This window comes from Palaemon carinicauda, chromosome 5 (genome assembly GCF_036898095.1).
Source record: "Palaemon carinicauda isolate YSFRI2023 chromosome 5, ASM3689809v2, whole genome shotgun sequence".
NCBI classification, from domain to species: Eukaryota; Metazoa; Arthropoda; class Malacostraca; order Decapoda; family Palaemonidae; genus Palaemon; species Palaemon carinicauda.
Window position 1 is genome coordinate 90888802 of NC_090729.1, and position 15911 is coordinate 90904712.

General features: G+C 39.8%; 1 protein-coding gene across 3 annotated transcripts in view; it reads left to right on the forward strand.

Moving 5' to 3' along the window:
* Positions 1-4506: 4506 nt before the first annotated feature.
* Positions 4507-15911, forward strand: part of Nipped-B (Nipped-B cohesin loading factor) — a 625968-nt gene continuing 614563 nt past the window's right edge. For 2 of the 3 annotated variants that reach the window (XM_068373859.1, XM_068373861.1), the window contains exon 1: positions 4507-4701. The gene's annotated coding sequence lies outside the window, so the exon portion shown is untranslated. Of the gene's footprint in view, positions 4702-4987; positions 5123-15911 lie in introns of those variants that run through there. The other variant, XM_068373860.1, reaches the window with a different exon arrangement.

Consider the following 15911-nt stretch of genomic DNA (forward strand, 5'->3'; position numbering starts at 1 on the left):
CCTTAACAACTTAAGATTTGTAGATGACATACTGTAATTCTCTTTAGTGAATCATGAGAGGAGCCACAAAATATGATAGAAGATTTTAATAGAGAAAGCAGGAATGTAGGGCTCAAAATTAATATGAGTAAAACTAAGATAAAGTTCAATGAAAATACAGAGAGACAACAAATAAGAGTTACGGTTGAACTTCTACAGATTGTTAATGAATATACAATACTTAGTGAGATGGTGAGCTTATGGTAAACAAAATGAGATTATGAAATATAAAATGGCACTTTCTCTAAAAAGTAAAGTATTTTATCAGGTGGTCCTACCATTATTAATCTATGCATCAGAAACTTGGAGCCTTGCTAAAACCTTAAAAAATAAGTTAGTTACAACTCAAAGATCTATGTAAAGAATAATGATGGGGATAACACTTAAGAGACAGAAAAGTAGCAACGTGGATACGGCAGAAAACTAAAGTAGAGGATGTTCTAATAAAATCTAAGAAAAAGAAATGGGTGCTATTATAGTATGCTATCTACCGTCGAGTTTCTACTATAGTATGGTATCTACCACAAAGTATGTTATCTACAGTCAATGTTAATCCTCCTGTTTGATGAGGATTATCCAACATTACTTACCACCAGTAAGTTATCCTCATTGGACTTTAATGATAGTTTAATATTTATTGGCAGGACAACATGGGTGCATAATTATAAGCAGTTAGTAGGTTAGGTTAGGTTAGGTTAGGTTATCAAGTCGGTAATGATGCTCCTTATTAAAGGCGGATTAGCAAGTAGACCGTATCCTTAGGGACTGATGGTAGGTATCATACTATAGTCAGAAAGGGGTGGTAGATAGCAAAATCGGCGGTAGATAGCATACTGTAATAGCACCAAGAAATGTACATGGGCAGGACATATAATGAGAATGAGACAATAGATGGGCATAAAGAATAACAGAATGGGTCCCTAGAGATTGCAAAAGAAGCAGGGGAAGGAAGAGAAGACGATGGATTGATGAACTAAGAGAGTTTGCAGGTGTGAACTGGTATAGAAAGACCATAAACAGATACAAGTGGAAGGACATGCCTGAGGCTTTTGTTCTGCAGTGGACTAATAATGGCTGATAATATATATATATATATATATATATATATATATATATATATATATATATATATATATATATATATATATATATGTATATATATACACATATATGTGTATATATATATATATATATATATATATATATATATATATATATATATATATATATATATATATATATATATATATATATATATATATATATATATATATATATATATATATATATATATATATACTGTATATGATCAGCACCCTTATCCATCCAAGCTGAGATCAAGGAGGACCAGGTAATGGCTGCTGAGGACTCAGCAGGTAGACTTATAGGCTTCCCCAAAACGCTACATTCTTAGCTCAAAAGATTGGTGAGGTTGCAAACACTAAATGAAACTATCGAGTTTGAGCGGGTCTCAAACCCCAGTCAAGGACGTTTCTTGGTCCTATTACACCGGGAAACCCTATGCACTACAGGACCTGTAAGATCAGTTTATTGTATAAACTCTTATGTATTTCGCGTATCACACAAAGTATTGCGTGTTTATTGTCAAATCTACATTATCGAAGCACTTAGAGACGAAGAAAGTCTTCAGTTTCTTCTTGAAAGCTTTAATATCTTCAGTTTCTCGGATGTCCAGCGGGAGCTTGTGTAGTCTTGGGCTGCATATTTGAAAGTTTTAAAACCTACAGAACACATATATATTGGCTCCGATAATATGAAACTATCTGTTACTATTCTCAGTGTACTTTACTTTAATAACTGCTTTCTTGGTCCTATCTCATGGTGGAACCCCACTCTCTACAGGACCTACAAAATCAGTTTATTGCATACATTCTTAGATATTTTGCATAGCACACCTGCATAACTAGCATTTATTTTCAAATCCATATTGTTAAAACACTTAGAGAGCAAGAAAGCCTTCAGTTTCTTCTTGAACGAAATATTTCTCAATTATCAATCCTCGAATTTGAATTGTTTTATTACCAATAGATTGAATAATTACATAGCTGCAATTTATGACATCCTTAGTATCCATGGTCCGTATTTTCTGCTAATCCTTCAATTCCAAATCATAAGCTTTGCAGTATCTTGAATTCACTATATGATCATTTGGTTTATTCAACATGATGCAGTTCACACATTTTATCTGCTGTGATTTACAGACCTTAGTGACGTGATTTCCTGATCATTTCCCACACAGTTTATCACGTCTTGTACTTGCAATCGTTTTGAAAATGTCCATACTTCTGACAGTGTTCACAGGTGATCACATTGTACCTATCACGTATGCTGTAATTTACCCATCGCAACATAACTTTGTCACCATTATCATGAATAGCCTTCCGAACTTAGAATCTCATTCCAACAAGTAGTGGGTAGTCCCATCTGCAGCACTTTTCTTGAATACCAGACTTAACCTCTCTTCTACATTTTGAATGTGCTCCAGGCAACGATTCCTATTAATCAAAGTATTTACTACGTCATCTTTATCATTGTATGCATTGCATATCAGTATTAAGTTTAATTATCCAATTTTCCTCGTTTTGGTGTCGTCAACCCCGGTTTTGAATCTTGTTTATTGCTTGATCGCTGATTTTTACATCAGCAAAGTTTATATAACATTTACATTTGAAGTTGAACTCGTATCAAGAATTAGTGTATCTTAAAAGGCATGTTCAACCTCGTTTTTCCTGTAAGTGATTATAGTTGATGTTTTAGTTGATATAATTACTAGTAGGGTTTCTCCTTAATTATGTCAGCGTATGGTATTTTCTCAATTTTCAGGCCATTGGTGTTTGAAGTGTTAACTTAATTGCTTTCATATCCTTCGCTAGATTAGCTACAATTTTTTTGTAAGACCATTTGTTTTCGGATGCATAGTCTTGGTGGGAATTGCTGCATACGGATTAAGCTAAGCGATATTTATTTTCAATTCAGCGATTTTACCTTCATGTTCACCTATAGTGAGGTCTCTTTTCCATTTTTTACTTATTCATCAAGGCTATTTTAGCTTCATCTACACACACAGGGCAAAGCCATTTCAATTTTACTAAATCTTCATCACTTATGTTGGCGTCTATCCAGACACAATTCTTATGGCAGTAATCTCTCAAAATTCACATCCTATCCACTTGATTTTGTAAAGATAAATAACCCCGTCCTCAAACTTGTCAATATAAAAAACCCCGGTATCAAACATGTTATGTTGAATAACCTATTGTTTTTATTTGTAAGGACCAATCGAAAAAAAAATGTAAGAAACAGAAACAAAAGTAAAAATACAGGGCATTTATTCCGTAATAGATAAATGTAAGTCAAATGATGTAATTCCTAACTAATCTAGTCTATTGGTCGGGGATAACAGTGCAAAAAGCCAAGAAGGTATTTGGTCTATTTCTTTCCTGCCACATATACTCATGAAGATACGAGTTTAAGAATTCTCGTTTCCATCCATGCATGGTTCTAATATACGATTTTATTTTTATTCTAGTAGCTCTCTATTGCTTCCATGTGGACACCGGTATGTTTATGAACAAAGTTCATAGAATGATCGGCGAGTATAATGCCAGGGACCTAGTTTTTTTTCAGTATAAATTACAATAAGCCTTCCACTGATCACTATGAACAATTGCGTGAGGGTAAACGTCTTTCCTAATTATTTGCCTACCAGCAGAACAAAACTCAACCCTTTCTATGTGTCCTAAGGATGGTATCCCTCCGAAGACCCACACAAAAGGCAACTATCCGTCAATCGTCATGACTGAGTTGTTATTAATATTCATTTGAATGTCACTTGAGTTTCTGAAACTGCTCCTCCTTCCAATCACTATAGACTCAGTTTTATTTTAACCTAGTGTTAGTTGTTTTGAAAACTGATCTAAAACCCACAATCGATGTTGCATAATAAATTAAAACCAACGGTAACTAATCTCGATGCCTGTGGCATAATATTAAAGAAAAGTTTAACTTATAAAATAAGTTTGCGTAAATAATTTAGGTAAGTATATCCTTTAAACTAAAGAAAACAAACAAGAATTTACCATTCTTTATGTTGTTCATAAAATATATCGTATTTTGGCCTTCTCTTGATAACATTATGAAGCATTACGTTTCAATAAGTTAGAGTAGATATTGAATGAGCATTAGAGCCTATTTTCAATACAAGCAAGCAGCAAGAGCCTCGCAAATACCATGAAAATTCGACTGCAAAGGCAGGAGTAAGAGTGACCTGCACTATTTACATCATGTATTCCTGCGCTTTCTGGTCATTTAATCATTAATAAAATAATGTTTATGTTAGATAAATTTATAAATAAGTTTTTAATTTTATCGCTATTCTTTTATGCATATAATTGCACTATTTTTTTAAATAATGACAATTATGAGAAGAACTAGTTTCTAGAGAGCGGTCTGAAAGGCAGTGTACGGTGGCCCAAGTGTCTGTGGCGCGTCTAGTTGTTTGAGATCCAGAATTTCGTTAAATTTTAACCTTTCTAGTAATTCATTTATTATTTTGAACTGGAAGATCTGAAAGTGCTGTGATGAAAATGGTTTACACATGGCTTCCTTCTCCTGAGCATCCGTAGAAACCATTCTTATGAGGTAAGTTATGGGGTCTTATCTCTTGTTCTTTTCCCTCAACTGAAGTTTGTTTTTTGTTGCTCTTTTTAACAATCTAGAAGGAACTGATCAAGGAAATATTCTCCTAAAGGAGACGTGCCATGCAAAGCCGTGTACTGGTGTGCATGATGCCATCTTACTAGTCGGCAGATAGCCATTTGAGGAAAGTGAAATTTTGAATGTTGGTTCGAGAGAGAGTTGGCTGTACACTTGGCCATTGTACCCTGGCGGCAAGACTCGCAATCTGACCTTCATTATTTCCCCTGATTTTCAGGGATGTTTCTCCCACCCAAGTGCTTTCCGTATCCCCGCCCTATCTGCTATAAGTTTTTATTATGATTAGTAGAGGAAAGAAGTCTCCCAGTTTTATTTCAATGGAGGAAGAGTCTGTCAAATCAAGTTGGTAGGTAGTTCACGACCGGCCACATAGATGGCGTCACTGTCGTCCTTTTCCAGAAAATGGAGTCATTGACATGATACCCACTCCCTCCCCGAAATCTCTTTGCTTACGCCAAATAATGCATACTACTCATGAGGCATATGTTATTTATTGAGCTTTCCGGTTAGTTGTGTTGAAGAATGTGTCATAAAACGTCTGGACGGAAATTGAGGTGTCCTTTTGCATTTTAAGTTCTGCACCTGATCAGCTGATCATGGCTAGAAAGGAAACTAATTTTGATCCTCCAGACTTTAGCCTTTATCTCTTACTAGGAAACTTCCAGCCGGAATTCATGGTCTGGGGCTGGGCATTACAACTAACAAACAATCCATTCTTTTGGGGTTTCACCAGCCTCTCTCTCTCTCTCTCTCTCTCTCTCTCTCTCTCTCTCTCTCTCTCTCTCTCTCTCTCTCTCTCTCTCTCTCTCTCTCTCTCTCTCTCTCTCTCTCTCTCATATATATATATATATATATATATATATATATATATATATATATATATATATATTTGTGTGGAATTTAAAGTTGAAAGACTAGTTGATCAGTCTGTGTCCTCATTAAACTATCACATATAAACCATATCATAGGCTAATTTACCCCGTTGTGTATACAGTCTATTCATCATGAACTTTGGACCCTTTGTAGTTCCTTGAGACAGACCTAGTGTAAAAATTTAAAAGTTGTGATTGAAAAACCCACTTTATATAAAGAAAACAAGTGCAAAAATGCCACCTAACCCAGGAGTTGTATCCTTTCCTTACACTAAACTGCTGTGACCCTCCCCCCTTAGCTTACCTTATAAATAAAACAATTTGGCTAGTTTACGCTTGTTCTAACCCGCTACATTTACCCCCCCCCCACCTTAGTACAGTGTCTGGAATTGTAATGGACTGTAGCCATTGTAACAGACTTAGTTGGTTTTCAATGTGTATGTTTTCACATATTCTTTTATTGGTATTGAGTTCTTTTGGCATTTCTTTCCTGGCTTTCTATATTTTTGAATTATATCCCTCTGTATTTAGATATTTTCATCCTAGCCTATATTTAACAGTAGCAGTTATTTTTTTGTTCTATCCCATCATTGTTGAATTTTCTTTAGTAAAATGCACTTATTTCTTATGGTATAAAGTTTTTGAGTCTAATAAATGTTTCAGAGTGTCGTCTTTCTCATTGCATAATTTTTATATTGTATCGGTATTTTCAAATTTCTTATTTTGCACATTGCAGATTTAGTGTTAGTGCAGTACATGCTCTCACAAAGCAGCCGAATGCTGAAGTTTTTGCATTGTCATAACTTTCTTTTTCTTTGATTCATTACATCTGTAGTAGCATGAAGGTGCAGTGTGCTTATAAATTGTATATTTCCTTCTCAATTTTTAGGCCAGTTCTTTGATTACTGTATGTAGGTCTTTTAAATTGAGGCGGCCTTGAATATTCAAGTTCAGTAGTATTTATCTTGCTCTATGTATTTTGATCATTATTGCTGGCATTGTACAATTTAGGGTTATGGGTAGGAAACCCCCCTCCAAACATTTACTACGTTACAATAAAGTCAGATAATGTAAGCATAAATCCCACCAAAACTAGTTGATAAAATGCATAAATCATTTGTGCCATGAAAACCAGAGATATTTGAGAGCTTTTGAAGAATAGCGATCCCACTTAACCCTTTTGAAGAACAGGGGTCCCAGTTTGGACTTTTTGAAGAATAGGGGACCCAGTTTGGTCCTTTTGAATATTAAAGGTCCCAGTTGGGACCTGGTGAATGTAATGAGGAAAATGAAGCAGCTATTAATGAAAGAATACTTTATTTTGTAAGTAAAATATATATCAAATTGAAATGTATGGAGAATTGAAAGCAACAGTTTATTGGGAGCTTTTGTATATCAGCGGCCAGTTCCTCAAACATTGATTAAAAATAGACAGCAACTAACCTAAACTTTCCCCCCTAGCCTAACCAACAAGCTGTGTCCCTACCTACTTACTTATGGGGGGCTAAGGCCCTTACACTACCGTATTATAAGTTAGACTTAATAAATACAGGTGGCCGCTATCATACATACACCCCGTTTATTGTATACAAAATTAAATCAGTTGAAATTAATTATGCAAATGTTGTTTCGAAATTTCAAAACAAAATTAATCAAATAGGTTAGTTTAGTTGACAACCAATCATGTTGTTGCTTGATTTTCTCGGCAGTTGTTCTTCCCTAAATCCCTTTTTAACAATGCGGGTCTCAGTTTTATCCTTTTGAAGAAGGTCCCAGGTTCGTATGGGATTGCTATTCTTCAAAAGCTTCGTTATTTGTTTGGAGGACCAGATTCAAGATAAAACAGGGATATGTCATTACTGGACCATACCCACCTAACCTGAATTTGGAGTTGGATTGTCCTCCTTACCTACCTGGGATGTACCACTTGCCATAAATAAAACAATGTGATTCCCAGTTTCTTTGGAAAGATTTTTTTTTTTTTTTTAATACAGTAGATTGCATTTCGGTGATTACACACATGACATATTCATTAATGGACTGTTATCATCTCAAATTACATTTAATTAGATAGAACTCCTCATCCTTGTTTAATCTTCAAGTGGCCTCCATTAACTAATTAAAGAGGATGTCATAATTAATGGTTAAACTATGACAGTATCTTTGAACTCCTGCAAAAAAATTTGAAATTTTATTTGGTTCAAAGCGTTAGATAATGACATCTGAGAAAAAAACAGAAAAGGCTTGACAGTAGTGCATATGCGATAAATTATCACCACTTTCCAAAATGTCAGCAAACAGGTTGAAACACTACAGTACTGTTCACATGTTTGATGCTATTTACTCAATTTGTTATTTGCCTGCCCCTTATATCCCAAATGAAACGGCTAGTACTAGACCATTTCTAATAGTGAATTCCGTCAACAGATATAAAATAATCATGGCGTTAGAATTTTTTCAACTGTTGTGTTTTGCATTTTTACCTTTATAGTTAGGCTAGTGCAGCCACTAATGTTTCTCAAACCTATATACAATTTATAAAAGATTGGCGAGACCAAAATTGTAAACCAGATTTTATTTGGGGGGGGAGCGCTGGGGAGAAAATTCTAAATTCAAATTTATTACACCAATCATGAATTGCAGGTATGCATAAGTCACAACATAAAATTTATAAAAAAATGCATACATCGTGATTGTTATAGGTAACAATCATACAAACGTGTTTAAAACACTACAAAGGTAGTACAATACACTATTGATAGTTAGGCACCTTTGGTTCCAAATCTTTGGCAGAACATGAGAGATCATTCAATAATACACCTCACACTGTGTTATGATACACATCATTATGCCTTTTACTCACTAATTTTATAATGTCTTGTACCTCTTAACAGTATTTGATTTAAAAACTTAATTGTTCTATCACAATTGCAACCTTTGTCACGTACATAGGATAGATTATCAGCGAAGCTGGAGTATACTGTCATTAAATTTTTATACTAGGTCAAACAAGTGATCGGTTAAGAGCGGGGAAGACATGCTCCCCTGCTTGCTCATTGAGAACCCATTCTGATCTCAGCCATTAGTGGGAATAGACGTCCTGCCACTGGCTGGAGTTTTGGGCTTTTAAATACTTCTTATCACTGTGTTTTTGTTTGTTTATGTGTCTCTAGATAAGTAAAGTTTACTTGAAATTTCTAACTTTTGGAATTAACTCGAAAGGGTGCCTTATGATAGCGCCCTTGAGACAGTCTTACTGATTTGGTTTTCCTCCCCCGTGCAAGTTCAGAAGAAGGCGATATCCTGGGGGAAACAAACTCTCCATCCTGAATGGAGACCTAGCAATGTCTCCAAGTGCTCAGTGTTGCACTTTGAATCATCGTTTATCGATGAACATGCTACTTTGCACGCACAACCTTTCTGTCGAGATAGGGATCCCTGTGTGCCAAATTTGTTTGTGCTTAGCCTGCTCCTGATATGCTTAATATAAGCAAGCATGATGTGTTCTAACTTTCAAGCACTCGACAAGTAACCAAACTTTATGTGATCCCATGGATTTGCATGTGCTCTCCTCACCAAAGGAAGTGACATGCTTAGTGTTAATATGCCTCCCACCCAATTCTTTTGGAATGTGCAGGCACTAGATAACCCCTGCTCTTTTGAATTACAAGATGCATCTCCCCCCCCATGCACTCACCCTGTGAGAGGTTGGGAACAAGTGAGTTACTGCGCTCATTACCCAGATTACGCTTACCTTTGCGGCCCATAATTGAAAAGCACCCTTCTCACAAGGGTTCCTGTGTTATTAAGCAACACATCTCTCAACATGTAGCCTACAGGTATTGCAATGCGCACACCTGATTGTGTTGGCTATCCTGAGTGCGCACGTAGGTTGACTCTCCTGTCTCCACTAGATAACCCCTCCTCCTATTGTGGTAGTGAGCTTAGGTACGCTCTTACTGTGGTTAGTGGTTTGGAACAAGTGAGTTAACACACACACACCCCATGCAAATGCCCCTCAACATTTTGCAAAGTGCTTCACCTCTTCGCTCATCACATGGGCACTCAACATTTGCACTTCAACAAAATGCTGCAGTGCAAATCTAGGATGGAGTGTAGTGTGGAATCTATTTTGAGAGGAAGCCTTACTCCTAATAGAGCTTGAGTGCACTTTCTTCAATCTGCACTCATAGTTATGACCTGCAGATCTATCCAGTAGACCTTACTGACTTCGGAGGCATGATCTTGGTGCCAATCTACTCATCTGGGTGACCCTTGTCCTTAAACCCTTCACGGTTCGAGATCACCTAGAGTATTTTCTTCTGGCAACAACTTATTAACGGTCCCTGATTGAATTAGGTTGACCTCATGGTCCCTCTCCCTTCTGAATCAAAGAGTTCCCTGTAGGGGAAGTCTTAAATCTCCTTCGGAACGAATAGATTTTGTTCAGATCACGCATTCCCCAACTCCTCGGAGGATAGGAGGGATTCAGCTAACCTTTTCCCTCTTTCTCAGAGGGCTTAAGCCTGGTAGAAAATAAGGATCTTCTGTCAGGAGCTAAACAGATCTCACAGACCAGAAAGGATTCTCGAGATTCTGGGGAGATCATGACTCAGGATACAGACCTGATCTTCTCCAAGGGGAAAGAAGCGTGAGATGTAGCTGTATCTCTACCCCACCCTACACTGGTTGGATCACTTTCCCCAATGGGAGAGATATCCTTACCTCCGGAACGTCTGCTGGATTATACACATGCGTTCGATTATCACATTAGCAATGATGTCAGGCAGGCTCTTTGGAAGCACCTGTCTACACAACCTCACGGTAGAGCTGATGAAGAATCAAGCTGGAGCGCATCTTCACCCCATGTAACCTTTATTTGATGCTCTCAAAACAGAGTACAACTGGTGTATGAGTGTCTATTCATATCTTGAGTTCCACAAGAAGAGATTCAAGGAATGGATCATTCTTATTCGAAAGCTAGCCTGAGAGTTTGCAAAGGAGTAGTGGTCCTCTTTTGAGTGGAGTAAAGCTCCCCATCATTGGAGAACTCCCCCCTCTTTCTATACATCCTCCCGCAACTCTTCCAGCTGGTCCAGGTCTTGAGTTTTTCATCCACAGTGGCTCCTCCTTATTCCCATGTAACCAGGAGATGGAATCTGACCAGCTGCAACACCGGGTTGGAGAATAAATCTACCACAAAGGCATCGTGGTTTCCATCCTGGGGCAGGGATGAACAAGAAGTGGAACAGGAGAGATTGCCAAAAGATCAAATTTGCCCATCGAAGGGAACCAAAAGATCCTACCGTTCACCTGGCATGATCCTCTTACTTTCCTTGTCTTCAGACACATAATCATCTAACTTTGTATACTCTGCTGATCAGAAAAGAATGAAGCCACTGCCCTTCCCTTTCCCCTGTTGGAGAATTAGTCCTGAAAGACTGATTGATTGTATTTTATAAGCCACTCCTACCCTTTCTCTCCCCATGGGAGAGACAGTGGTTCCCCATCCTTCACTGAGGATGAAGAAAGGGACACTGAGATGTCACTCTACTATACTTGACTTTCCCCTCTCTTATTTGCAAATGCGATCATCTGTTGGAACAACATGAACTCGCAATCGCTGATCCCTTAACAATTATGCACTCTTAGGGTAGCTCCATTTCATCACTTCGCGCTCCCAATAGAGCGATGGTAGACATGCTACTAGGTGTTAGCTCACTCTTAAAAGAGTGCCCTCATGCCGCAACCTTATTTGATCAGTTTGCGATTGACGCCTGTTTCCTATTGATCACACATCATTGTCACATGGCGGGTGTTATTAAAGAATTATAAATGATGAGAGGCGGTGAATAGACGTTTTTTACATCGTAAGAGGATTTATGTTCTAAGTTAATTTTCCCAACAAAAATTAGTATAAATCTTCTTCAGAGCGTGTGAAATAGAACTTTAAATCTTGAGATTTCATAACAGATGAAATACAAGTTTCTTGCTGACTTTCAAATGATTTGATCAGTTCAATACAAATAGTTACACACGGGGAGAGCGGACACTCGGGGAGACAGTTTATGATTAGGATTATTACAACTAAAAGAAATTATTGGAAGTCTCATGACGTATCGACGCCCGCCATGGTTGAGGTAGGCTTACCATGGCAGGTGGGCCTATTGAGGGTTGCCCACTCAGTCCTTTGGCTCGAACGTAACTGGTCTTCGACTGACTCTGGGTATTCTTATTTCCCCCACATTGCCGGGGGTTCTGAGGGCTTGTCTCGCCTAAGGGTAGCAGTGGCAGGTGATGTAATCGCACCAGACTGGTTCTCACTCTGCGTCTCCTCTCCCCGGTGTATCTGTTGACATGGAAACAGATTCAGTACACATGTGTATGGGTCAGCACATACTAAACAATGAGGAAAGGGGCTTGAACTGCTTCCCACACTACCCATGTATCTGGGAGACGAGGTCATAGGTCGGCAATATCTGCCCTACTTCCTGCGCATTTATTTTTTTGGGGCCTTTATTTAAAATTATTTATTTGTATGTAACATCATCTTGCCCACTCACTGCTTGCTAGAGTGCTCTCTTAGGGGAGCACCTTCACTAGCACTCATTTTTAAAAATTTGGACTTAGCAGGTGTGGGTACCGTCTTTGAGCAGTCACTTACTGGTGTGGTGCTCCCTTATATATTTCCTTATATATTTATATGTAGCTGCCTCACCAGTCGACTTGTAAGTATAAGCACTTCCTACGCTCTCACAGTTACTCCCGGATGTACATGGGACAGAGTAAGTAAAGGCGCAAGCGCATCTTCAGCATGCCTTCGATACAGTCCAAGGACTGTTGCTGAATGCAGTAATAGTGATGGCTCTCCAGGCTTCTTCAGTTGATGCTCTTGTAGAGAAGACATCTAGGGGCTGGAGTTCTGTTGTAAACCTCTCAACCGTGAATGAGAGTTATGCAAATCTTGTTCAGGAGGAAGACTCAATCAGGCAAGTGATGAGGCCATGAGGCTTCATGATGACAATCGATTTGAGGATGCTTTGTTTCAGATCCCAATCCAGCCTGTTGGCAGGAAGTACCGCCTTATGTCATAAGTGATCAGAGCACATAAACTTAGTTTTAACATACACACACATTAACGGTACTTGGCTTCATTACCAGGATGATTGCTTGATCCTGGGACACTTTGAAGACAACCTTCTTCCCCACCAGGATAGGCATCTCTTATTCTGCCACGAGCTGTGAATCGTGGTGAACTGAAAGAGGGCACTTCTAATGTCCAAGCAAATACTGTATTGATTTACCCATATATGGACTATGTTTTACAAAGTTTTCCCAACTCGCGACAGACTGGTACGCTTTTGAGGGGTAACTATCCCTCTCATTCAAAAGCTTTGGCAGCAGTTGCTGGATCACATGTCCTCCCTGGAACGTCTTGTTCTGAACTGTCGTCTCCACTTGCGGTCTCGTCAGCAAGACATGAAGAGACAATGATTGCAAGACAGCCTCTTCCTCTATCTTTAGTGCCGATAGGTGAGGATTCCAGACTTGACTTGTAATGGTAGTGGGACGAGGCAAATCTTTTTTAGAGGTCTAGCCCCTTCTGTTGTTTGTGGATGCGGTAAAGGAAGGAGGGAGAGCCCACCTTTTATGTATGGTTGAGATAACAGACTGACCTGGAGCATCAATGCCATATCAATGTGTTGGAGCATCGAGCGATTCTTCTTGTGTTCCAAGGCTTTTGCAATCTTGGACCGGGTATTTGGTGGTACTGAGTGGCAACAATTTGACTGGAGTGACATATATAATCAAACAAGGCAGTATGAATTCTCTGCAGCATTGCCAGTTAGCAGTAGAAATTTGAGAGAGTGCAGTGCTCAACTCTACCTTTCTGACAGCCTATTCCTGGCAAAAAAGAGCATTATAACAATCAAGCTGATCATGTAGATAGAGATCGTTTGATCAGAATGATCTTTGCATCCTTGGATAGCGAACAGGATCCTGACTTCGTGGAGTTCCCCAGCAGTCAGCCCATTCACAACAGCTCTGATTTGGAATGTCAATGAGACTCTGGTGTTCTACCTGATAAGGTTGTCTTGAACCGAGTCTGGTCCACTCTCAATCTCAATTGTCTAGTAACCCAGTATGGCCCAAAGTATAGTGGCACATTGACCTTCTACTTCTTCGGATATGGACTCTGAGAGAATTGCCTCTTTTCCCCAACCTGTTATGGGAACCGCATGGGCAAGATAATCCACAGCTCGGTGGAATCCCTACGGTGTCATGCGCTAAGGTTATCCAACATTGTGCCTCGGAGAACGGCTGTTTGCACAAAGTTGCACGACAGATAGTGCGATACCTCTGGAAATCTTCAACTTTTGTGTACCAAGTGTACGACAAATGGCGGTATACCAACTTTTGTGTACCAAGTGTACGACAAATGGCGGTATACCAACTTTTGTGTACCGAGTGTACGACAAATGGCGGAATACCTTCGTAAATCTTCAACTACTGTAATATATACCAAGCCGAGTGGGTTGTCCTCTGTGGTTGGGGGTCATAGGAGGTGTGTTTCTCCTCAGAGCCCCTATTCCATGTACAGTGTAGCCAAATTTTACTTTACCTCTTTGGCAGAACTCGCTATGCTCATACAGTCTTGAGCAGTCCTGCCCTCAGATAAAGGCGACACCATCTCCCGGAGACGTTACAAAGGTTTTAAGAGTCCATTTAGAGGGTACCTTATGAGTCATTGAGGCTTGCTTCAGGCAGGAACGTTAGCCTTAAAATGGTTTTCTTGCTCGCCTTAGCCTCCTTCAAACAGGTTAGTGACATTCATGGTAACTCGTTTAGCGATGCTCATACTGAGTTTGAGCGATAGATTTCGTTCTCCTTCACCCCGAAGTTTAAAGCTAAAACCCTGAATCAGTCGGTTCCCTATTCCATGTTTTCTCTGCTTCAGGTTGTGAATCTTGAAACGTTTACTGACAATCCTGATCAGGCGCTTGCGTGTACCTTGAGGGTGCTTAGGCACTACTTTAAGCAACACTATCACAACTGCAGCACCTCTGTGTCAGCACAGGGAGAGATAAGAGGAAGGTGACCAAGTATAATCTCGTGGCTAAGGGAGTTTGACCATACTCATTCGCCACCCTCAACTCTTGTCCCAAGGAGACCTTGGGTTAGAGCTCATGATGTAAGAGGAGTCAGCACAACATTGGCATTCCTTAAGAATCTCTTAATTCCTTTACTCATACTTTCCTGTCATCACGTACCCCATAGAAAGTCTTGTTTGCAATCAGAATGAGTGCACAATGAGCAAGCAGGCTTTCACACTCCTTTCTGGTAACCTGTTTACATCTCTTTATATAAGTTTAATGGCTGTATACTCCAGCATTGCTGATACTCTTATCTATGTAAAGAACTCTGGATTGTATTATTAGGAAAAATTCAAAATACCTCCAAAATTGTCATTTGTTCCAACACGCAGTACTTACCCCGAGCTACTTTCTTAGGAGTATCTGGGATCTCCTCCCATCCGACCAGAGTTTTGTGTAGTTTACCCTATTCCCATTCTCTATGAGGGGTAACCTCAGGCGGAGTGATACGCGGCCTGAGGCTAACCCCGGGTCAGAGAGCATGCTTGCTCAGGTCTCGACCTCCAATAAATTCTCTGGTCGCGTCGCGTTATCAGCTCGGCGCTCTCCTTAACCCAGTGCGACCCTTTGTGTCTCACGCGGTCCCCACGTGGTACCTTTGTGCTTTAGCTTATTCTTTCCCTCTGCGTTCCTGTGTCTCTCGGCGCATTACTAGTGTGTGATGGAGCATCCCCGCCGTTGTCCTGGGCCAATGGCCGGTAAATCGTGTGGTGCTTTCCTGTCGAAACCTGAAGTAGGCCCGCACTCCTTGTGTTCCTCGTGTAGGGGCAGAGTGTGTTCCCCATACGGCCACGTGTCCGGAGTGCGTGTCCTGGAACGAGGTGCAGTGGGTGCGTTACGGCACCAAAAAAGAAGGCGGCGCCGAAGAGGTCACCTAAGAAGCCAAACGTCTCTTCTCCTCTTACTTCGCCGGCCGTTTCGTCAGACCGAGCCTCCCTACCACCTTCCCCTTCCCAAAGTAGGGGACGAGGTAAGTCCGTTGCGGGGAAGAGGCCTGTGGCCCTTCCGCAGGAGTCAGAGTTGCAGGATAGTGGGGTTGTGGCATCATCCCAGGCAAGTGAGGGGCCTGAGGGAGGGTCGGGAGTGTGTGCGGGGGACGAAGCCCTGG